The following is a 25,591-nucleotide window of genomic DNA, read 5'->3' on the forward strand; positions in this document are numbered from 1 at the left end:
TTTTTTAAGGCTGCTCTGGTGCTATGGCGACATATAAATTCAAAATAAATCAGTGTGCATCTTTCTGTAAGTACAAAACAGGAAAAAAAATCCATGAGAAATCAAGCAAAGTTACACAAGACAACTCTTGAGAGACAGGAAGTATATCTTAGACAGGTTTGTGTGTGAGGGCCACGAGGTGTGTAGCTTGGCCTGCACAGCCTCATGTAAATTGGCACTCTCCTATTTAAGAGTCTGCTTGTATAAATAACATTCAGGTATTAACACCTCTGTTTGCCTAAGAAGGTTCTGAAAGCAAGTCAGACAGAGGGGGAAACCAAAGAAGTTGACTGTTAAAGGGAATGAAATTTAAAATTTAACTGCTTTCTTTGGAAACTACTCAGGACAACCAGGGCCGTGCCGATGCGGTAAGCGAGGTAAGCGCCGCAGGGGGCGCCCACCTCTGGAGGGCGCCGCCGCGGTGCTTACCCTCGCCCCGCCGAGGCCTTTAAATCTTTTGGTCGCCCCGGGTGTCACCAGAAAGGGGGGTGCCGCTGCTCCCGCTGCTCTTCATCCTGGCACCCCCCCGCCCCCGCACCAGCCCTTTAAATGTATTTGCCGACGCGATAGCGAGCGCAGCACCTCGTGTGGAAGTAAAGGAAGCGGATCCGATCATCTCATTGGGCCTTCCCTCACTGTCCCGCCCTCCTCTGACGCAACTTCCTATTTCCTCTAGGGCGGGACAGTGAAGGAAGGCCCAATGAGATGATCGGATTCGCTTCTTTTACTTCCACACGAGGTGCTGCGCTCGCTATCGCGTCGGCAATTTCTTTTTAAAGACGGGTGGCAGGGAGGGAGAAGACGAGGCAGGGTGAGGGTGGGGGACAGATGGGGTGACCGTGAAGGTGGGGGAGGACTCGGATAGCAGAAGGGACTGGGTGGGAGACAGATGGGGTGAGGGGGACTCGGATGGGCAGAAGGGACTGGGTGGGAGACAGATGGGGTGAGGGTGGGGGGCACTTGGATAGCAGAAGGGACTGGGTGGGAGACAGATGGGGTGAGGGGGACTCGGATGGGCAGAAGGGACTGGGTGGGAGCCAGATGGGGTGAGGGGGACTCGGATGGGCAGAAGGGACTGGGTGGGAGACAGATGGGGTCAGGGTGGGGGGCACTTGGATAGCAGAAGGGACTGGGTGGGAGACAGATGGGGTGAGGGGGACTCGGATGGGCAGAAGGGACTGGGTGGGAGCCAGATGGGGTGAGGGGGACTCGGATGGGCAGAAGGGACTGGGTGGGAGACAGATGGGGTGAGGGTGGGGGGCACTTGGATAGCAGAAGGGACTGGGTGGGAGACAGATGGGGTGAGGGGGACTCGGATGGGCAGAAGGGACTGGGTGGGAGACAGATGGGGTGAGGGTGGGGGGCACTTGGATAGCAGAAGGGACTGGGTGGGAGACAGATGGGGTGAGGGGGACTCGGATGGGCAGAAGGCCAGGGACTGGGTGGGAGACAGATGGGGTGAGGGGGACTCGGATGGGCAGAAGGGACTGGGTGGGAGACAGATGGGGTGAGGGGGACTCGGATGGGCAGAAGGTACTGGGTGGGAGACAGATGGGGTGAGGGTGGGGGGCACTTGGATAGCAGAAGGGACTGGGTGGGAGCCAGATGGGGTGAGGGGGACTCGGATGGGCAGAAGGGACTGACGTCAGAAGAAGGCGGACACTGAGGGAACCAAGAGCGCAAAGGGAAGGGAGACGTCGGCAGCGCTCCGCTTTCACTGACGCTGCTGCGACCGGAAGTAAAAGATTTAAAGGCCCCAGGGTGCGGAGGGAAGGGCAGAGAGGCATGGATGGGAGGGCAGGGCCCAGGGAGAGGACAAATTGCTGGAAGGGAAGGGGAGGGGAGAGAGGATTGCTGGCTATGGATGGAGGAGGGAAGGGCAGAGAGGGACAAGGATGGACATGGGGGCCCAGGGAGAGGACAAATTGCTGGAAATGGAGGGGAGGGGATAGAGGAGGCAAGGATTGCTGGCTATGGATGGAGGAGGGAAGGGCAGAGAGGGACAAGGATGGACATGGGGGCCCAGGGAGAGGACAAATTGCTGGAAATGGAGGGGAGGGGAGAGAGGAGGATTGCTGGGTATGGATGGAGGAGGGAAGGGCAGAGAGGGACAAGAATGGACATGGATGGGAGGGCAGGACCCAGGGAGAGAGGAGAAATTGCTGGAAATGGATATAGAGCAAGAAATGAAGAAGAAAGGAGAAAAGTAAAGAAATAAATGGAAAGGAAGCCCTGGAAATGGAGTTAAGAGGACATATAGCAGCAGAATCAGATACTGGACCAGCATGATTGAAAAAAGAAAGTCACCAGACAACAAAGGTAGAAAAAAATTATTTTATTTTCATTTTAGCGTTTGGAATATGTCCACTTTGAGAATTTACATCTGCTATCTTATTTTGCAATGTATAGCAATTAGTTTCTAAGAATATTGCTGACAATTCCTTTCAGTGTGGCAAGTGGTGAGCGATCATTTTCATGGGGGGGGGGGGGGCGTGATCATTTTCACGGGGGGGGGGGGGGGGGGGGGCGCCAACTGATAGTCTGCAGGGGGGCGCCAGAGACCCTAGGCACGGCCCTGAGGACAACTTCACTGAGCGCTCCACCTTATTGGTCCCCTTTGCTTCAGAAGTGGAAAAAGGTTTGGTTTTGAAAAATTATTTTAAGAAGAAAGATGATCTATTTTGTGTCATGAAGCTTCAAATATTTCCCGATGTGGCTAGGGCTACTCAGTTTCATTGTAGACAGTTTCTGCAATTAAAGAATCGAGTGTTGGCTCTAGGAGCTACATTTTTTCTTAAATTTCCTTCAGAATGTATTATTACTGTTCCTGATGCCAACTATATTTTCTTTGAACCAGATCAGCTAGAAAGGTTAGTGATAGATAGGGCAACTAAGCAGTGGCGTTCTGTGGTTCACTGCCACCCAGAGCGGATCGCTGCTGCGCGCACCGCCCTCCCCGACTGCAGGGCAACACGGCACCCCCCCCGGCATCACATAGCACCCCCCCCCCCCGACCCAGTCCCCACCTGTCTACCAGCTCAGTCCACCCGGCGCCTCACGCTACTCTGCTACTGTACAGGAAGAAAATCGCCTCGTCGGCCCTTCCCTCACTGTGTTCCGCCCTCTGATGTAACATCCTATTTCCTTGAGGGCGGGACAGAGTGAGGGAAGGGCTGACGATGCGATTTTCTTCTCTTACAGCAGCGCAGACACGAGGCACCACACCACACAGCTGCCGGGTGGATGGAGCTGGTAGGGACTCACTAGCAGAGCACCCCCCCACCCGTTGACACCCGGGGCAGACCGCCCCCACCGCTCCGCCCTTGCTACGCCACTGCAACTAAGGGGCCCTTTTACTAAGGTATGCATAAAAGTGGCTTGCACTGGTGTAGGCGAGTGTTTTGGTCCATTTCCTCCGCGTGCCTGGAAAAAAGGCAGCAAAATTAAAACCAGCGCGTGTCCATTTTCGGCCTGAAACCTTTCCGCCACCCATTGACTTAGCAGTAAGGTCTCACGCGCTAACCGGGTGGTAAGCGTTCAATGCACATCAACTGCCAATTACCTCCAGGTAAGTGTCACGCAGTAGAAAATAGAGAATATTTTTTTACCACTTGTTTTGGGCATGTGCCAAAAAATGGAATTACTGCTCGGGGTACACATTAGACGGGCGGTAGTGCCAATTTGACCTGTGTTGGACGCACTTAGACGCCCATGTGCCTTTATAAAAGGGCCCCTCAGTAACTGATCTATAGGTGGATTTTTGTTTAGATCGCCTTAAGTAAGCAAATCCAGGTGAAATTATTGTTTAATTATATTTCCTTTGTATGATATTTCTTATATCTTCTCTGTTTCCTGAGATGTGGGCTAAATGATTTCTTCTAAGTATTGTTTTGTGCTATTTTGAAAAATTTCAATTAAAAAAACACCTCTGAATTTCGTATTGGTGATATTTTTGTATACACTCATCCAGTGCAGAATTAATATTATAAAAATCTACATGCCTTGTATTTCTCAAAAACTATACTACCACGTCAACCTTATACTGAATAGGGACTCTCTATAATCGATGAACTAATGTATGTTACAATCCAACTTATTCTCAGAAACCTTCATGCAATACCATAATTTATTTTTCTTTAACACGTATGTATGCACATGGTATATATATATACTAGTAAAAAAGGCCCGTTTCTGACACAAATGAAACGGGCGCTAGCAAGGTTTTCCTCGGAGTGTGTATGTTTGGGAGAGTGTATGTGAGAGTGACTGTTTGAGAGTCAGAGTGAAAGTGTGAGTGTGTGAGAGAGGGAGTGTGTTTGTGAGAGAGTGTGTGTGTGAGAATGAGAGTGTGTGCAAGTGTGTATGTGAGACACAGTGTGATAGAGAGAGTGTGTGTGTGCCCATCCATGCTCCTCTGTCCCCTGCCCCCTCCATTCATCCCTATCCAGCATTTTCCCTCTCTGCCTGAGGCCTGCCCTGCAATCCATATCCATCCATGCCCATCTGTCCCCTCCATTTATCCCTATCCTGCAATTCCCCTCTCCCTGAGTCCTGCTCTTCCAATCCATGCCCATCCATGCTCATCTGTCACCTGGCCCCTCCATTTTTCCCTATCCAGCATTTCCCCTCTCTGCCTGAGGCCTGCTCTGCAATCCATATCCATCCATGCCCATCTGTGCCCTCCATTCATCCCTATCCAGCAATTCCCCTCTCCCTGAGTCCTGCCCTTCCAATCCATGCCCATCCATGCTCATCTGTCACCTGGCCCCTCCATTTTTCCCTATCCAGCATTTCCCCTCTCTGCCTGAGGCCTGCCCTGCAATCCATATCCATCCATGCCCATCTGTCCCCTCCATTCATCCCTATCCAGCAATTCCCTTCTACCTGAGTCCTGCCCTTCCAATCCATGCCCATCCATGCTCATCTGTCACCTGGCCCCTCCATTTTTCCGTATCCAGCATTTCCCCTCTCTGCCTGAGGCCTGTCCTGCAATCCATATCCATCCATGGCCATCTGTCTCCTCCATTCATCCCTATCCAGCAATTCCCCTCTCCCTGAGTCCTGCCCTTCCAATCCATGCTCCTGTTATGATTGGGGTCTGAACCCCTCTCAAACTTACCTCTTTCCTGGGGGTCAGCTTCTTAGCTGGCTTCTGTTTCTTTTCTCTGTCCTTTCTGAGCTGGCTCTGTCTCTCTGTGCTGGCAGCTTCCAGCAGCATGGGGTTAATTGTTTTACTTTACTACTGCACCTGTGTGTGTGTTGCCTGAGTTGCTCTAACTCTCTTTGGGTTTACTGGCTTCAAGTGTTTCATGGTTTTGCATTGGTGTGGGTTGGGCCTCTCTGGGTCAGTGTGCTTTTGCCTAGGTCTAGGGAGTGTGACATCATCAGGGAGGGCCTTGATAAGGAAGTGGTGTTGTTTCCTTCAGGGCCTTTGCAACAGTGGTGTTTGCTGTAGGTAGGGTGGTGCAGTGTGCACTTCTGACGTTGTGTCTAGTTTCCCTGCTTGCTTTTGCTAAGGTCCAGGTTAGTGTTAGTGCAGTGTGCACTGGTGTTTGTGTGTTTGGTCCCCCTGCTTTTCCCTCTTGGTTTTGGAAGCATTGCTGTGTGTAGGGCTTTGGAAGCTCTGTTGTTGATAGAAGTACTTCAGGGTTTGGTGTTGTTAGGAACACTGCAGAGTTTGCTGTTAGAAGTACTTCTGGGATTGTGCTATTGGGAGCATTGCAGTCTTTGCTGTTGGTGTTTGGTGCTTTAGAAGCACTGTTGGCTTATGTGTTAGCTTCCCTCCTTGTGGCTCCCCTGTCTTCCCTTTTAGTGCTAGGAGCTCTTCTGGTTGCTTGCCAGAGTAGTGCTTAGGAAGCACCTTGTTAGTTGTATCTAGCTTGCTAGAGCAGTGCTTAGGTAGCTGGTTTAGTTTTGTGTTTAGCTTATTAGTGTAAAGCTCTGCTTGTAGCTTGGTGCTTAGTAGCACCTGTGTTAGCTTTGTATTTAGTACCCTGCTCTGTTAGTTTAGGGCTTAGGAAGTCCCTTTCTTGAGCAGGGCTTAGGAGCTCCTGTTTAGTATAGGGCTTAGGAAGTCCTTTTGTCAGTTTACTGTTAGGAACACTCCTGCTGGTTTAGGGCTTGGGAGCACGTAGATCAGTTTAGGGTTAGGAGCACTTCTGTTTCCAGTCCTGGTCCCTATGTCATCCGGTATCCAGTAAGTCCTGTCGGCTACTCGAACCCAGGAGCTCAACTCTTGGGGGGCTTAGTAGCTAAGTACAGGTGAAGCTGTTGGACCAGTCCAGTGTGCTCCAGTCCCGTGTTCCAGTCCTGTGTCCTCCAGTCCGGGGGACCAGTCCAGGGTGTTCCAGTCTGGTGTGCTCCAGTCCAGTGTGTTCCGGTCCGGTGTGTGTTCCAGTCCTGTGTCCTCCAGTCCGGGGGATTCCAGTCCATGTGTTCCGGTTCGCTGGGCAGTGCCTGCAGTCCCTGCCGGTGTGCTTACCCAGTGTTGGTTGGTGGGTTTTGCCTGCTGCTGTCGCTCCTCGTCAGCAGCCCAAGGGCTCACGTTTGCTCCAGAGCCCGGCCCCGCAGGCTCTGAACCTGAGAACCTGACAGATTGCAAAGGCCATGAGCCCGGCAAGAACCCCCGCCCAGCTGACCCAGCTGGGGTCCAGCTCCATCGTTGTTCTTGATCCTTCTATGACTCTTCGTCAGTATCGTGGGAAGCTTTTGTCTCATCCTGTGTTGAAGAAGACCCCTGAAGCAGCAGCTGAGAGAAAACGTGTCCGGTGGCTTGGAATCGCTGAAAACCCAGTTTCAGATATGGACCCTTTCATCACGCTCTCAGAGTATCGCCGCAGCCTTGTCTTGAATCCAGCTTTGTGGGATACTCCTGAAGCTGTCGCTGAGAGAAGACGTCTTGGGAATTCCACGCTCTGGGCCCAGCAGGGGTCCAGTCCCGTTCAAGCAGCGCGCCCAGACAAGCCTCTGAATCCAGTCCGAGCAGCATGTCCAGCCAAGCTTCAGAGTCCAGTCCGAGGGACGCTTCTGACCGAGCCTCCGATGCCAGTTCAAGTGGCGCTTCCACTCAAGCTTCAGAGTGCAGTCCGTGGGACGCTGCTGGCTGAGCCTCGGATTCCAGTCCGAGAGGGGCTTCTCACCGAGCCTCCGGTGCCAGTCCAGATGGCGCCTCCACGCAAGCCTCGGAGTCCAGTTCAAGTGGCGCTTCAAACCAAGCCTCCTAGTACAAGTTTGGATCCCAGTTCCAACCCCATTTTTGATCTGGATCCGTTTCTGACACTCCAGGATTACCGGGTTGCACTTTTGTCTGATCCAGCCCTGAAGAATACTCCTGAAGCTGCAGCGGAAAGAAGGCGTGTCTCCTGGCTTGGGTTTGAAGAAAACCCAGTTTCTGCTATTGATCCCTCTACCAAGCTGTTCTTTTACCGCTTCCAACTCCTCTCGGAGCCAACCCTACGGGATACTCCTGAAGCCCAAGCTGAAAGAAGGTGGCTTCCTGATTTTTCCCGACAAACGTCTGAGTCCAGCCTGAAGGGCTTTGTCTGCCAAGCTTCTGAGTCCACACTGAGTTCCAGCCCAGTGCCTGAGTCTGTTTTGAGTTCCAGCCCAGATGCTGAGTCCGGAGCGAGTTGCAGCAGTGACAGACAAGATGCTGAGTCCAGAGCGAGTTGCAGCAGTAGCAGCCAAGATGCTGAGTCCGGAGCGAGTTGCAGCAGTGGCAGCCAAGATGCTGAGTCTGGATCGAGTGGTAGTTCCAGTCAAGGTGCTGAGTCTGGATCGAGTTGCAGTTCCAGTCAAGATGCTGAGTCTGGATCGAGTTGCAGTTCCAGTCAAGAGGCTGAGTCTGGATCGAGTTGTAGTTCCAGTCAAGATGCTGAGTCTGGATCGAGTTGCAGTTCCAGTCAAGAGGCTGAGTCTGGATCGAGTTGCAGTTCCAGTCAAGAGGCTGAGTCTGGATCGAGTTGTAGTTCCAGTCAAGAGGCTGAGTCTGGATCGAGTTGCAGTTCCAGTCAAGATGCTGAGTCTGGATCGAGTTGTAGTTCCAGTCAAGATGCTGAGTCTGGTTTGAGTTGCAGTTCCAGTCAAGATGCTGATTCTGGATCGAGTTGTAGTTCCAGTCAAGATGCTGAGTCTGGATCGAGTTGTAGTTCCAGTCAAGATGCTGAGTCTGGATCGAGTTGTAGTTCCAGTCAAGATGCTGAGTCTGGATCGAGTTGCAGTTCCAGTCAAGATGCTGGGTCTGCACTGAGTACAGAGTCCAGCCGAGACAATGAGTCCACAATGAGTGCTGAGTCTGCACTGAGTACAGAGTCCAGCCGAGATAATGAGTCCACGATGAGTGCTGAGTCTGCACCGAGTGCAGAGTTCAGCCGAGATGCCGAATCAGAATTGAGTTACAGCCCCGGGCAAGATGCTGAGTCCGGTGAGAGTTGCCGTCCCGGTCAAGATGCTGAGTCCAGGTCAAGTTGGAGTTCCAGTCCCAGGCAAGAGGCTGAGTCCGGGTCAAGTTACAGTCCCGGCCAAGATGCTGAGTCCGGTGAGAGTTGCCGTCCCGGCCAAGATGCTGAGTCCGGGTCAAGTTGGAGTTCCAGTCCCAGGCAAGATGCTGAGTCCGGGCCAAGTTGGAGTTCCAGTTCCAGGCAAGATGCTGAGTCCGGGTCAAGTTGCACCTCCGGTCAAGATGTTGAGTCCGGTGAGAGTTGGCGTTCCAGTCCCAGGCAAGATGCTGAGTCTGGCTCAAGTTGCAGTCCTGGCCAAGATGCTGAGTCCGAGTCAAGTTGCAGTCCCGGCCAAGATGCTGAGGCCGGGTCAAGTTGGAGTTCCAGTCCCAGGCAAGATGCTGAGTCCGGGTCAAGTTGCAGTTCCGGCCAAGATGCTGAGTCCGGGTCAAGTTGGAGTTCCAGTTCCAGGCAAGATGCTGAGTCCGAGTCAAGTTGCAGTCCCGGCCAAGATGCTGAGTCTGGGTCAAGTTGGAGTTCCAGTTCCAGGCAAGATGCTGAGTCCGGGTCAAGTTGCAGTCCCGGTCAAGATGCTGAGTCCGGAGCAAGTCCCAGTGCCAGCCGAGATGCTGAGTCTACGTTGAGTACCGAGTCCAGCCAAGAGGCTGAGTCCGAATTGAGTGGCAGTTCCGGCCAAGAGGCTGAGGCCGGATCAGATTGCAGTCTCAGGCAAGATGCTGAGTCTACTCTGAGTTCCCACTTCAACCAAGATGTTGAACCCCTCCTGAGTTCCAGCTCCAGCCAAGAGGCAAGATCCAGTCTGAAGTCCTGTTCGAGTTCCTGTCCGGCTTCAGATTCCAGGATGGGTGTTGGCTCTAGCCCAGTTCTGGCTGCTACAGTGGAGTGCCAGGAGGTCAAGGAAGTTGTGGACTCCTTTGGGAGAGGGTTCCTGTTGAACTGGATGCCACTTGGTGCATCCAAGACTCTGATCCTGCCTAGCAGCCGTTCTAAAGAGCCTCGTGGCGGCCAAATCCATTCTGGTTTCCTAGTTCCAGATGTACTTGTCACGTCCTGCCCAGCCGCCCAGATTTATGTTGTGAAACCCATTGGGAGATTTCATCACAGCTACCCATGGAGACCTAAATTGTCTTTTGAGACCTGGAGCTCCCCTGGGGACACGGGAGCCTTGAGGGGGAGGTGCTGTTATGATTGGGGTCTGAACCCCTCTCAAACTTACCTCTTTCCTGGGGGTCAGCTTCTTAGCTGGCTTCTGTTTCTTTTCTCTGTCCTTTCTGAGCTGGCTCTGTCTCTCTGTGCTGGCAGCTTCCAGCAGCATGGGGTTAATTGTTTTACTTTACTACTGCACCTGTGTGTGTGTTGCCTGAGTTGCTCTAACTCTCTTTGGGTTTACTGGCTTCAAGTGTTTCATGGTTTTGCATTGGTGTGGGTTGGGCCTCTCTGGGTCAGTGTGCTTTTGCCTAGGTCTAGGGAGTGTGACATCATCAGGGAGGGCCTTGATAAGGAAGTGGTGTTGTTTCCTTCAGGGCCTTTGCAACAGTGGTGTTTGCTGTAGGTAGGGTGGTGCAGTGTGCACTTCTGACGTTGTGTCTAGTTTCCCTGCTTGCTTTTGCTAAGGTCCAGGTTAGTGTTAGTGCAGTGTGCACTGGTGTTTGTGTGTTTGGTCCCCCTGCTTTTCCCTCTTGGTTTTGGAAGCATTGCTGTGTGTAGGGCTTTGGAAGCTCTGTTGTTGATAGAAGTACTTCAGGGTTTGGTGTTGTTAGGAACACTGCAGAGTTTGCTGTTAGAAGTACTTCTGGGATTGTGCTATTGGGAGCATTGCAGTCTTTGCTGTTGGTGTTTGGTGCTTTAGAAGCACTGTTGGCTTATGTGTTAGCTTCCCTCCTTGTGGCTCCCCTGTCTTCCCTTTTAGTGCTAGGAGCTCTTCTGGTTGCTTGCCAGAGTAGTGCTTAGGAAGCACCTTGTTAGTTGTATCTAGCTTGCTAGAGCAGTGCTTAGGTAGCTGGTTTAGTTTTGTGTTTAGCTTATTAGTGTAAAGCTCTGCTTGTAGCTTGGTGCTTAGTAGCACCTGTGTTAGCTTTGTATTTAGTACCCTGCTCTGTTAGTTTAGGGCTTAGGAAGTCCCTTTCTTGAGCAGGGCTTAGGAGCTCCTGTTTAGTATAGGGCTTAGGAAGTCCTTTTGTCAGTTTACTGTTAGGAACACTCCTGCTGGTTTAGGGCTTGGGAGCACGTAGATCAGTTTAGGGTTAGGAGCACTTCTGTTTCCAGTCCTGGTCCCTATGTCATCCGGTATCCAGTAAGTCCTGTCGGCTACTCGAACCCAGGAGCTCAACTCTTGGGGGGCTTAGTAGCTAAGTACAGGTGAAGCTGTTGGACCAGTCCAGTGTGCTCCAGTCCCGTGTTCCAGTCCTGTGTCCTCCAGTCCGGGGGACCAGTCCAGGGTGTTCCAGTCTGGTGTGCTCCAGTCCAGTGTGTTCCGGTCCGGTGTGTGTTCCAGTCCTGTGTCCTCCAGTCCGGGGGATTCCAGTCCATGTGTTCCGGTTCGCTGGGCAGTGCCTGCAGTCCCTGCCGGTGTGCTTACCCAGTGTTGGTTGGTGGGTTTTGCCTGCTGCTGTCGCTCCTCGTCAGCAGCCCAAGGGCTCACGTTTGCTCCAGAGCCCGGCCCCGCAGGCTCTGAACCTGAGAACCTGACAGCTCCTCTGTCACCTGGCCCCTCCATTCATCCCTATCCAGCAATTCCCCTCTCTGCCTGAGGCCTGCCCTGCAATCCATATGCATCCATGGCCATCTGTGCCCTCCATTCATCCCTATCCAGCAATTCCCCTCTCCCTGAGTCCTGCCCTTCCAATCCATGCCCATCCATGCTCATCTGTCACCTGGCCCCTCCATTTTTCCCTATCCAGCATTTCCCCTCTCTGCCTGAGGCCTGCCCTGCAATCCATATGCATCCATGGCCATCTGTGCCCTCCATTCATCCCTATCCAGCAATTCCCCTCTCCTTGAGTCCTGCCCTTCCAATACATGCCCATCCATGCTCATCTGTCACCTGGCCCCTCCATTTTTCCGTATCCAGCATTTCCCCTCTCTGCCTGAGGCCTGTCCTGCAATCCATATCCATCCATGGCCATCTGTCTCCTCCATTCATCCCTATCCAGCAATTCCCCTCTCCCTGAGTCCTGCCCTTCCAATCCATGCTCCTCTGTCACCTGGCCCCTCCATTCATCCCTATCCAGCAATTCCCCTCTCTGCCTGAGGCCTGCCCTGCAATCCATATGCATCCATGGCCATCTGTGCCCTCCATTCATCCCTATCCAGCAATTCCCCTCTCCCTGAGTCCTGCCCTTCCAATCCATGCCCATCCATGCTCATCTGTCACCTGGCCCCTCCATTTTTCCCTATCCAGCATTTCCCCTCTCTGCCTGAGGCCTGCCCTGCAATCCATATCCATCCATGGCCATCTGTCCCCTCCATTCATTCTTATCCAGCAATTCCCGTCTCCCTGAGTCCTGCCCTTCGAATCCATGCCCATCCATGCTCATCTGTCACCTGGCCCCTCCATTTTTCCCTATCCAGCAATTGCCCTCTCTCCCTGAGGCCTGCCCTGCAATCCATTTCCATCCATGCCCATCTGTCCCCTCTATTCATCCCTATCCAGCAATTTCCCTCTCTCCCTGAGTCCTGCCCTCCCAATCCATGCCCATCCATGCTCCTCTGTCCCCTGCCCCCTCCATTCATCACTTTCCAGCAATTGCCCTCTCTTCCTGAGCCCTGCCATCCCAATCCATGCCCATCCATGCTCCTCTGTCCCCTGCCGCCTCCATTCATCCTTTTGCAGCAAGTCCCCTGTCTCCCTTTCATGACCCCCCTTGCATCCATGCTCCTCTCTCTCCCATGTCCCAGCCTGGGCCGCCCTCTTCTCTCCCCCCCCCCCTTCGCATCCATGCTGTCGTTTCTCCCCTGCTCTCCCGCTCCCATTGTTGTTCTTTAGTGGCCACCCTCTTCTCTCCCCCCAACATGGTTGTTTTGTTTTTTTTTTTTCTTGTTTTTAAATTTACCTCCGTGCCGGTTCCGGCAGCGAAGCGTCAGGGAAGGAGGCGGCGCTCCCGACGTCTAGGTTTCCCTTCCCTTCGCTGTGTTCCGCCTTCTTTTGACGTCATCCTTGACGTCAGAAGAAGGCGGAACACAGCGAAGGGAAGGCTAGACGTCGAGAGCGCCGCCTCCTTCCCTGACGCTTCGCTGCCGAGCGTTGCGATTGGTTGAGTGTCATTGCTCCGCCCTCGACGTCATCACGTTTGACGCGTGGGCGGGGCAGACACAATGCGATCTCACCCCCTTCACTTTAGAATGTTGGCTAACAGAGGCTTCATTAGAACGTTGGAGGTGCGTTTTATATAGAGAGATACCATGATCTGTTCCATATATGCCATGTTCCATGTATGTTACCATGTATGTATGCACCTTAACGCAATACCATTTGTAATTCTGTTACCCGGAAATGGCAACCGCCATTATGGCAAATGTAAGCCACATTGAGCCTGCAAATTGGTGGGAAAATGTGGGATACAAATGCTACAAGTAAATAAATAATAATTTAAATTTTTTTTTAATGTGGTCCAGCAATTATTTCCTAGTACGTTGGCTTCTCAGCTCAATCAGAGCTAGCCCGTGTGCTATTAAAACATTTACTCTGAAACAAAAGTAAAAAAAAAAGTAACACAAAACAAAATGAAAAAAATAATCACAAATGACAAGGATTCTAAACAAAACATTTTTTTGTCAGCACTCATCTAATGGTTTGACCATGGACCATAGACTACAATCCCTCCTGAAAATCGGTTTGTGTGAATCCTTAGTCTTGTCACTGGCATCACTGATTTGCAATGACTTGAGCTTCCTTCCTCTTCTGGGGCTGTCGGTTCTGCCTCTGCAGTTTCCTAAGGAGAAGTAGCTGATTTCAAAAATCAAAACCTGGCTTCCAGCCAAGCAATCTGTTGTACAACCACCAGTTCCAGCATTGAAAACCTTTAAACATTTTCTCTCCAATTGCACATAATCACTGGGATCAGTTAGGTATGAAAGGGTATCACAAATGAACTCAGATGTCATGCCACTCGAATATTAAGGCTAAGAGCAACTAGATTCTTCATTACTGAATACAGTGTAATTAATAGATTGATATACAACAGAGCCTTAGTTAACCAACCTTCGCTTATCTGACCATCCAGATTAACTAGGTGGGTAAACTGGACCCTGCCCGCTCCCTCCCTCCCAAACATTAGAGAATTTGAGAAACCCCACAAAGTGCCTCCTACTCCCCTCTATCTACCCACACAGAAGTAGACTTCAAGCTCCTGGATCCCCCCCCCCACCCTCAAATGCCTCCACGCCCACCCGACGAAGGTAGGTTTCCCTTGAGTCTAACCTTTGAAGACCTGGTGGTCATGTGGTGTGGTCAAAGCAGCAACAATCAGTTGCTCCTGCCTATCCCAGCTCAGCTTTGAAAATGACTGCTGTGAACTCTAGTGGATTTTTATCTTTCCATGTTTCCCCTACATCACTGTTTCCCAAGTCCAGTCCTGGAGTACCTCTTGTCAGTCAAGGATATCCACAATGAATATGAATGAAAGAGATTTGCATATAATGGAGGCAGTGTATGCAAATCAAGTTGATGCATATTCATTGTGGATATCCTGAAAACCTGACTGGCAACAGGCACCCCAGGACTGGACTTGGTAAACACTGCCCTATATAACCATTTTGGATATAGTTCATACCATTTTAGTAGTACCTCAAGCCAAGTTAAATTCAGATACACTGGGAGGGACATAATCGAACGCGAACGCCCATCTCCATGGGCGACTATCTCCGAGGACGGGTACGCGAAGGGGTGGGACAGACCGTATTTTCGAAAAAGATGGGCGTCCATCTTTTATTTCGATAATACGGTTGGTGCCGCATCAGATTTGGGCAGATTTGAGCTGGGCGACCCTCAGGGGGAGGAATGCTGGCTTCGGCCTAACCCCTGGTAAGCCTTTCCTCAGCTGAGAGGTGCCCACCTCTACCACCGGCTGCCTTTCAGGTGCTGTGGAGGACTTGCAGCTCATCTGCATATCCTTACAGCCTTCTCCGGGGTGACACCCAGGTCCACCCCGATCCACTCAGGGCCTCCGCTCTAGGTGCCCAGCGCTCCCACCAGGTGCTGTGGAGGACTTTCAGCCCTTCTGCATTTCCTCACAGCTGTATCCGGGGTGACTCCAGTTCCACCCCGATCTTCCCAGGGCCTTCTCTCCAAGTGCACAGAGTTTCCAGGTGCTTTTTGGCTAGGATCAGGCGACCCTCAGGGGGAGGAATGCTGGCTTCGGCCTAACCCCTGGTAAGCCTTTCCTCAGCTGAGAGGTGCCCTCCTCTACCACCGGCTGCCTTTCAGGTGCTGTGGAGGACTTGCAGCTCATCTGCATATCCTTACAGCCTTCTCCGGGGTGACACCCAGGTCCACCCCGATCCACTCAGGGCCTCCGCTCTAGGTGCCCAGCGCTCCCACCAGGTGCTGTGGAGGACTTGCAGCCCTTCTGCATTTCCTCACAGCTGTATCCGGGGTGACTCCAGTTCCACCCCGATCTTCCCAGGGCCTTCTCTCCAAGTGCACAAAGTTTCCAGGTGCTTTTTGGCTAGGATCAGGCGACCCTCAGGGGGAGGAATGCTGGCTTCGGCCTAACCCCTGGTAAGCCTTTCCTCAGCTGAGAGGTGCCCACCTCTACCACCGGCTGCCTTTCAGGTGCTGTGGAGGACTTGCAGCTCATCTGCATATCCTTACAGCCTTCTCCGGGGTGACACCCAGGTCCACCCCGATCCACTCAGGGCCTCCGCTCTAGTTGCCCAGCGCTCCCACCAGGTGCTGTGGAGGACTTGCAGCCCTTCTGCATTTCCTCACAGCTGTATCTGGGGTGACTCCAGTTCCACCCCGATCTTCCCAGGGCCTTCTCTCCAAGTGCACAGAGTTTCCAGGTGCTTTTTGGCTAGGATCAGGCGACCCTCAGGGGGAGGAATGCTGGCTTCGGCCTAACCCCTGGCATTTTTCTCTTTCTATCTAATCTTTTTCCAGTTGCTAAAGTACCTTAATCGTTTATGGCCCCTATTCACATTCTCTTCCTAGCTCTGTCCCTTCCTAATCTTTTCCCTCACCCCCTACCTCTCTCCGCTACAGGAACTCACTTCCCATCCATTGACTTCATCACCTCACCTTCTCTCCTACCCTCTTCCTCCCTCTTGGCTTTTAATCTCCGTCTCTTTCTTCCCTCCGTTTTGCCTTCCCCATTCCACCTAAATACCTCTCGCCTTCGACGCCTTCGTGGCCACACCTCTCCTACTCTCCTCCGCTCTCTTTTACTCCTTCTCTCTCAGTTGGTGACATCAATCCCAATCCTGGCCCTCCTCACCAACTATTATCCAAACTCTACAGATCTCACCCTGACCTCTCTAACCTCATCTCTATTCCTCTACTCCCCTCCTCTTCTCTGCCCTTCTCTTGCGCCCTATGGAATGCCCGCTCTATCTGTAACAAACTCCCCTATATCCAGGACCTCTTTATCTCGCGCCACCTCCATCTGCTCGCCATAACAGAAACCTGGCTCTGCCCTGATGACTCTGCTTCAGTCGCAGCCCTGTGCCATGGCGGTCATCTATTTTCACATACTCCTCGCCCTGCTGGCCGTGGGGGCGGTGTTGGACTACTTCTCTCTCCCTCCTCCAGATTTCAACCCCTTCTTCCACCTCAATCTTTAATATTCCTGCTAATGATCCTTCCAACTCTTATATTTCCAAGTTACTTGCTTTAACGTCATCCTTTAATCTCCAACTATGCTCCACCTCCCCCACTCATCAAAATGGTCACTGTCTTGATCTCATCTTCTCCTCCAACTGTTCACCTTCTAGTTTCCTTGCCTCTGATCATCCCTCCTCTGATCACCATCTTATAACTTTCACACTTAAATCTCCTCCCTCCCAGTCCCATCATATCCTATCTAATTTATCCAGGAATCTTCACGATATTGACCCTTCATCTCTATCCTCCCATGTTTCAAACCTCCTCTCTACTGTGGCACCATCCACGTCTGTCAACGAGGCTGTTTCATCTTACAACAATACTCTATCCTCTGCCTTAGACACTCTTGCACCTTTGATGACCCGCCCTGTAAGGCGTACAAAACCCCAACCTTGGCTGACTTCTAATATCTGCTACCTACGTTCCTGTACCCGCTCCGCCGAACGCCTCTGGCGGAAATCTCGGGCCCTTGCTGATTTCTTACACTTTAAGTTCATGCTGACCTCCTTCCAATCTGCTCTTTTACGTGCCAAACAGGATTATTATATCCAACTGACCAACTCTCTTGGCTCTAATCCTTGACTTCTCTTCACCACATTGAACTCTCTCCTCAAGGTGCCCCCTCCCCCAACTCCCCCTTCATTATCTCCTCAGACCCATGCTGAATTCTTTCACAACAAGGTTCAAAAGATAAACCTTGCTTTCTCTACCTCACCAGCTCTCCCTCCTCTAGTCCGTTCCCCTCTCTCTCTCCTTCCCCTCATTCCCTTTCCTCCTTTCCTGAAGTTACTATTGAGGAAACTACACTTCTCCTTTCTTCCTCAAAATGTACCACCTGTTCCTCTGATCCCATTCCCACCCACCTTCTTAATGCCATCTCTCCTACTCTTATTTCTTTTATCTGTCACATTCTCAACCTCTCACTTTCCACTGCGACTGTCCCTGCTGCCTTTAAACATGCTGTGGTCACACCTCTCCTTAAGAAGCCTTCACTCGACCCTACTTGTCCCTCTAATTACCGACCCATCTCCCTCCTTCCTTTTCTCTCCAAATTACTTGAGCGTGCTGTTCACCGTCGCTGCCTTGATTTTCTCTCCTCACATGCTATTCTTGACCCACTACAATCTGGTTTTCGCCCTCTCCACTCAACCGAAACTACGCTTACTAAAGTCTCCAATGACCTATTACTGGCTAAATCCAGAGGTCAATATTCCATCCTCATTCTTCTTGATCTTTCCGCTGCTTTTGACACTGTCGATCACAGCATACTTCTCGATACCCTGTCCTCACTTGGATTCCAGGGCTCTGTCCTTTCCTGGTTCTCTTCCTACCTCTCCCTCCGCACCTTTAGTGTTCACTCTGGTGGATCCTCTTCTACTTCTATCCCTCTGCCTGTCGACGTACCTCACGGTTCTGTTCTTGGTCCCCTCCTCTTTTCTATCTACACTTCTTCCCTTGGTTCATTAATCTCATCCCATGGCTTTTCCTACCATCTCTATGCTGATGACTCCCAAATCTACCTTTCTACCCCTGATATCTCACCTTGCATCCAAACCAAAGTTTCAGCGTGCTTGTCTGACATTGCTGCCTGGATGTCTCAACGCCACCTGAAATTAAATATGACCAAAACCGAGCTTCTCATTTTCCCCCCCAAACCCACCTCCCCGCTCCCCCCCATTTTCTATTTCTGTTGATGGCTCTCTCATTCTCCCTGTCTCCTCAGCTCGAAAACTTGGGGTCATCTTTGACTCTTCTCTCTCCTCTGCTCATATCCAGCAGATTGCCAAGACCTGTCGTTTCTTTCTTTACAACATCCGTAAAATCCGCCCCTTTCTTTCTGAGCACTCTACCAAAACCCTCATCCACACCCTTGTCACCTCTCGTTTAGACTACTGCAATCTGTTTCTTGCTGGCCTCCCACTTAGTCACCTCTCCCCTCTCCAGTCGGTTCAAAACTCTGCTGCCCGTCTCATCTTCCGCCAGGGTCGCTTTACTCATACTACCCCTCTCCTCAAGACCCTTCACTGGCTCCCTATCCGTTTTCGCATCCTGTTCAAACTTCTTCTACTAACCTATAAATGTATTCACTCTGCTGCTCCCCAGTATCTCTCCACACTCGTCCTTCCCTACACCCCTTCCCGTGCACTCCGCTCCATGGATAAATCCTTCTTATCTGTTCCCTTCTCCACTACTGCTGCTTATCCTAGAAATAAGAAGTGGATTTTCCCCAAGTCCACTTAATATTGGCTTATGGACTTTTCTTTTAGGAATCTATCCAAACCTTTTTTAAACCCTGCTAAGCTAACTGCTTTTACCACATTCTCTGGTACACCATTTTAAGCTGCATTAGGTGAATGTTAATGCCTGTTGCAGCTTAGTAAATAGGTCTCTAAGGGGCCCTTTTACTAAAGGGTTGGCACACGGCAATCTGGAACTACCACCGGGCGACCACAGAAGCCCGGTGGTGGTTCCCACCCACATCGCATGCCATTTCCAGTGCAACAAAAAAGTTTATATTTTTGCAGTGCCAGTGCTTACCCAGCGGTAATCGGGCAGTGTGCACCGGGTTAGTGCGGGAGCCCTTACCACCACCACCTCAATGGGTGGCGGTAAGTGCCCTCCCCCCCAACATGGCCACATAGCAAGTGGTTCACTTACTGCACGACCATTTCTTGTCCTGAGAAAAAGATAGCCTTTTACCCGCGGCGGTAAAAGGAGGCCTCAGAGCACATCAAAAACACGCACTGATGCTAGCGCAGGCCCCCCTTTTACTACAGCTTAGTAAAAGGAACCCTAGGTTTTTACCTAGGGTTGCATAAGATCACAAGGAGCATCAATGGGATTTCAACCATGGTTTTCCTGCTTCACAGCCCACTGTTGTAACCATTACACTCCTCCATCACTCCATTCTTTGTACCAGCAAGCATTAAGCTGTTGTGGCATCATTACAAAAAAAATGAACCAGATCCAGACGTAGTTTGTAGCGGTTTCCAAATAAGTTTCTTCTAAGAATAAAGGTGGCTTATTGAGAAGCCTCTAAGAGCACTTTCAGCTTTTAACATTCTGCGCAGCCCCTACGTTTCCATCTACACTGGCTACATGTGAGAGAACAAATCGCATTCAAGATCTGCACTCTGACACATAAAATAATCTACGGAATGTATGATTCCTCTAATAGATCTCCCACCTAGAAATGCCTTCACAACAGCACACACCTTTTTGCAACTACATTATCCATCTTGCAGGGGTGTTAAATACAAGCTTCTTTTTGCCTCTACTTTCCACTACTCCAGCCCGAAGACTTGGAACGCTCTTCCCCTGTACCTAAAATCGCAAGCTGACCCACCTTCTTTTCAAGAAGCTGCTGAAAACGTACCTTTTTGAACAAGTGTATTCCATTAGTAATTCTGCTGTTTAGCCATCCTAATTGCTGCTAACGTTTTATCCTTATTCTACTGCTAAATTCATGTGTTGTATCTTTTAACTTTTGTAATTCATGGAAGCCACACTGTGTCTGCATTTGTGGAGAAATGTGGGGTAGAAATGAACCGTAAATAAATAAATAATGTTCTTTAATAAATACAAGACGAATGCTACTACACACCATGCAAAATATAGAACAGGAAAAGTTCTCTACGATGACGAATCACAGAAGGCAAAAGTTTGTATCCAGCATATTCTGTTTGGTGCTACGTGATCAGTGAGTTGACAACACATATACAAGTAGGACTCTTCGTTTTGCATTCATTACTTGGTGTATTTATTGACCCCTGATGCAGACGCTTTTTAGCGTCGAAACACGGCCTGTGTCGGGTCGTTATCTCTGATATAATAAAGACTGTTGGACTCACGTCTCCAGTGGTGAATCGTCTATTAGTCTCTACTTTTGCCTTCTGTACTACACACCATGCATACATTTTTATTTTAAAAAAAAAGAAAGAAAGAAAGAAAGAAAAAAAGAAAAAAGGGATGGGGTGGGGTGGTAGAAAATATGTTCCCTCTGCCGCACATGGTGGAACAGTCTGATTAACCTGCCTTTGATGCAGTAATTTGCCAGAGTGGTTTTCAAACAAAAGCAGAGCTACATGCTAGGATGTGAACCTTGTGAAAAACGGTTTATTTTTACTTCCTCATTTCACTCTGGGAAACAAAAATGATCAATTTTTGTTTTGACGGGTAGAGTAGGAAAATCAAATGAACGAAAGGACTTGGAAAGATTACACAGCTCAACAAGGAGCTGGTAAATGTTGTTAGAAATTAGCCATAAGCCAGACATTAGTCTTTAAAGAAATCTCATTAGAAGTACTCTGGGAAAGGGGAAGGGAGATGCTTTCCTCAGTTCCCCCTCCCCTCCCCCTTTTTCTTTTAATAAATCTGAGATATTTTAATCACTTTGTTTTCAAATTGTCTGCTCTGCTGCACCATTCCTTTTCATTGTGTCTATTCTTATGTTGCCTTTTCAGGATACTTATGAAACAATAATAGAAAATAAGGAGAAGACAAGACAGGACTAGAAAAAGATCACCGAGACATGCAGTCTTGCCCAGTTATTTCCATCCACAGGGTGACAGATGCACCTCTGATGCAGGCCATCCGGCATGCAATCTCGCTCCTTACCTAGAATAGTTGACAGTATCTTCTTCCTTGGGAAATATGTCTCTCCTACCTAGTTCACACCCAGAACCTTTTCCATATTAACAACATCCAGCCTTAAATTGCGGCAGGGGATATTTAGGAGTCCTTTTACTAAGGTGCGCTGAAAAATGGCCTGTGGTAGTGTAGACATGTGTTTTGGGCGCACGCAGAATAATTTTTTAGCGCACCTACAAAAAAAAATGCCTTTTTTGTTTTTGTCGAAAATGGACGTGAGGCAAAATGAAAATTGTCGCACGTCCATTTCGGGTCTGAGACCTTACCGCAAGCCGTTGACCTAGCGGTAATGACTCACGCGATAACCGGGCGGTAATGGTCTACGCGCATCAAATTCCACTTGATGCGCGTAGTTGCCGCGCGTCAGAAAATAAAAAATATTTTTCAGACGCTCATAGTGGACGAGCGCCAAAATTGAAATTACCGCAAGGGCCACGCGATAACCGGGTGGTAACTCCAATTTGGCACGTGTTGGGCGTGCGTAGGTGCCTACGCGGCTTAGTAAAAGGGCCCCTAAGGTTGTAGAAGAGCAGCAACTTTATAACTGAAGCAGAAGTATAGCATCAGAACACTTCTGGTGACTTTTGCCTTTGTTGTTCTCTAGGCGTTCAATATCCGCGAGGACACAGGAGAACTCAGGATCAGGAGGACCAGGAGGGATCCACTTGGACTTATCCTTGACTACTGATATATCATTGTGCAAATATGCTGTGTTGCCAGAAAAAACTTTCTAATCGATAGTTTCCTATAAAACCGGAACATATCTATCCTTGTCTGAAACGAATCATATTTAGCCGTTAGAACAAAAGATAACTCTTTTTTTAGTACAATGTCCTTGCAATTTATTATACGTTGGCAAAACCAAGAGGGCCATAAAAACACAAATAATAGAACACAGGAGTTGTTTGACCAGATGTGTATAAACTGCCCCTTTGGTCAGCCACTGGACCGAAAAAAATCATACTATTGAAGATCTAAAGTTTTTCGTTTTTAAAAGAATGTATATGTCATGGCGTGGACGTGATATAGATGTTAGATTATTGAAAGAAGAGCAGAGGACAATATATACATTGGATACTGTTGCCCCATGTGGATTGAATACAGACACAGACCTCAGCATTTTTTGTAAAACAAAAAAAGTTTTTATATAGAACATTTTTCTAATAATTGTTTTATAATTTCTTAGTTTTTTTTGTTCTTTGGGTTTTTATTGATTTTAATAAAGACATTGTTTGGGAAGACATCACCTGAGAGAGGACTCTTTTTGGATCCACTGTGTGTACCTGAAAACTGTAAGTGACAGCCAATTTGAAAGGTGAACTGATAATCTGGATAAAAAGGGACTAACCTGCCCAATTACCGCCAAGTGCACAGGCACGCTGGGGGTGGGAACCACCACCGGGCTGCTGCAGTAGCCCAATGGTACTTCCCTTTTAGCGAGCGGTAAGCCTGTGTTGGACTTACCATCACTTTGTAAAAGGTTCCCCGAATGTCCTATTTTCTTGTATTAATGGCCACACGCTAATTTTGCAAATAGCGTGTGGCTATTAAAACAGATCAGCGTATGAGCCCTTACTGTCACCCATTATGTAAATGATATGGGCTCAAATGCTAAGCTTGTGCTAATCGGTTAGCACAGGTGGTGTAGCTGTGCTAACAAATTAGCGCAGGACACATCCACTCTCCGCCCCAGACATGCCCCCTGCACCAAAAAATAAATGTTATATTATAGCACATGAGTAGTGCGTGCATATCCCGAAATTACCGCAGGACGCCTCAGCGCGTCCCGTGGTATGCCATTTTTTGCTGCAGTAAGCTTATGTTAGTGCTTACCGCAGCTTTGTAAAAAGGGCCCTCAAAATCCAAGCAAAATGTAGCCTGCTTTGTTATTGGCTTGAGGGACTTTCTTTCCATTTACTTTTACACCCCAAACTAATGCAATGGTTTCTAGAGACTCAGACAGAAGATATAAAGAAATAAATCATGAACATTGACAATTAAAAAAGGACAGTTTTTTTAAAAATTTAATATGTTCACACTGCTAAATTCTGTTGAATGCAAGGTATAGCTGATATATTAGTGCTGAATACACAAGATCCAACTCCACCGTTGCTCGTTTTGGCCTCTATTCAAGTCAGATGTTCACAAAAATTTATACAGAGGAGTAAATCTTTGCTGGACAGAGCAGAATATCGCCCTAGGTGGCCAGAACATTTTTTGCAGGATAATAAAACTGTCACAGTGGGCCAAAAATCTCTAAATATTTGTGTGCTAATAGGAATCAGGAATTTACAAAATACTAATTTTTTTTGCATGCAGCAGTGTAGTGAAGACATTTAGGTGACACCATCAAAATGGGGTACGTTTTGAAAAATATGGAGCTTAACCACATGAAATAAATAATTATGCACAATCGACGGCTGAATATGGATTTTCAGCCGTCTAAAGAAATGCATTTAAGCTTATAATATGCATAAATTTAGTCTTTTCCTTCCTGAAGGTCTCGGCAGCACCTCTGCTTGAGTATACAAATTCCATTATAGTTGGGTCTAGCTCGAGCTATGTTTATAAATTTGAAGCTACTACTGGGTTTCACAACATGTTTTATTTTTTTTTATAAATACAATAAAAGGAGAAGAAAAATCTTCCTATGGTGCAATCTCTCTGAAAACTCACGAGAAACTGGATTTGCTCCACTAAATTTAAAATACTATTTGGTTGGAGGACATTTCAGAATCTCTGGGTTATCAATAGAAATCAAACAAAATAAAACATGGAAAAGAAAATAAGATGATACCTTTTTTATTGGACATAACTTAATACATTTCTTGATTAGCTTTCGAAGGTTGCCCTTCTTCGTCAGATCGGAAATAAGCAAATGTGCTAGCTGACAGTGTATATAAGTGAAAACATTCAAGCATTACTATGACAGTCTGACAGGGTGGGAGGATGGGGGTGGGTCGGAGGTATGCATGGGGACATCAAAGCATATCATTGATATTCTAACAGGATGGGTGTCATAGTAATGCTTGAATGTTTTCACTTATATACACTGTCAGCTGGCACATTTGCTTATTTCCGATCTGACGAAGAAGGGCAACCTTCGAAAGCTAATCAAGAAATGTATTAAGTTATGTCCAATAAAAAAGGTATCATCTTATTTTCTTTTCCATGTTTTATTTTGTTTGATTTCTATTGATAACCTTAAGAGTGGACTAACACGGCTACCACACTCCTCTACTTAAGATGGAAGAATCTCTGGGAAAAGTGCTATCCTAATATCCCCTGATACATTCCAGAACACCCATCCCCTTCCCAGCAGGATCCAGACCCTTTTCACTCCAGCCAACTCAGATCTCCTAATCAAGGTAACCACCCCATAGGTTAAGCTTTAGCAGGCATATGCTGTTTGTTGTATCATCAACACTCACCTAAATTCTGCTTTGATGTAGGTGTTAAGGTTTTAGGTCACAACACATTCTCTTATATGGTAGTTAAGCCTCACCCAGCGCATTCCAGGATGCACAAGCAGGGTGGAGCACTGCCATTTTGAGGAGCTACCTGCAGGAGGAGGGAGCAGGAATCTGTCCCTCTTCCTCCAACTTTGAAGTAGGCTGGGGGGGGGGGGGGTGGGGAGGTGGCAGGGCCACCGCTAGGCCACCAGGGATGGTCTTCAGGATGGAGATGTGGTCATGGCTGGGATCCCGCTGGACTACCATATTTAAATGTTATTTCAGGGGTGGGTGGGGGCCTGGGGTCCATAAGGCCCTCACATCCTTGGGTGGATGGAGGAGCCTTGAAGAATATAAATGTATGCTGAACAGGGTTTCCCCCTTCCTCCCAAATGCCCTGGCAAACCCTAACGTCAGCTCCAAGCTGGCATAAGGTTTGCCATGGGAGCAGCACCCTTATTTGGTGCACTGTCAGCTGAGTGTTCGGGAGGAATAATAATGGCCCTGTATGGCATGCATTTGCATGCTACTGTCTTTCAGAGCCAATGAGCTCATTGTTTCACAATCTCCTCGGCTCTGAGAGCTGGAGACAGAAAGCAGGAGAGAAGTGAGAGAGGAAGATTAAAGACTAGATGAGGAGGAGGAGGAGTAAAAACCAACTCTGTGTGTATAGAAACAGAAAAGAGAAATGGATTTAAAAGATAAAAGGGAAAATATAATTGTCAGAGATAGATATTGAAGAGGAAGGGAAGACAGAAGAAGAAACAGAAAATGGAAAAGAGACCAGGAGCAGTGCAGTTAGAAAGCTAAAATGATCTTGGAAGAGGCACCTACACTCTGTCAAAACCTGCCTTTTTGTGCTTTAATATAGTCACACATCTCTCCATCAACATTTGCCAGACCTTGCACCAGCACCCCTCAACAAATGGGAGCTTCTATACCCTGCCAATTGGCTGCAATAACCAATCAAGCTACCAGAGGACACTAGAGGCAGGAACAGATGGAAATGAACTCAGAGGAGTAAGACAAAAAAAGGAAAGTAATTGTAACAGGAATACAATCATGGTTTATAGAATGAGTAGATGCACTAAAACCATCGCTAAAGCCCTTCCTTTACCGATTCCTTAGCGAATCGGTATGCAACGGGAATGCATCAAGGAAATCGCATGCAA

The 25,591-nt window shown here is 48.9% G+C and overlaps 1 protein-coding gene across 1 annotated transcript in view; it reads right to left on the minus strand.

Annotated features, from left to right (window-relative positions):
- The window catches only part of VIPR1 (vasoactive intestinal peptide receptor 1), a 598,917-nt gene that overhangs the window by 228,334 nt on the left and 344,992 nt on the right, over positions 1 to 25,591 (minus strand). The window lies entirely within an intron of this gene.

Source organism: Microcaecilia unicolor, chromosome 1 (genome assembly GCF_901765095.1).
Source record: "Microcaecilia unicolor chromosome 1, aMicUni1.1, whole genome shotgun sequence".
Taxonomy (NCBI): Eukaryota; Metazoa; Chordata; class Amphibia; order Gymnophiona; family Siphonopidae; genus Microcaecilia; species Microcaecilia unicolor.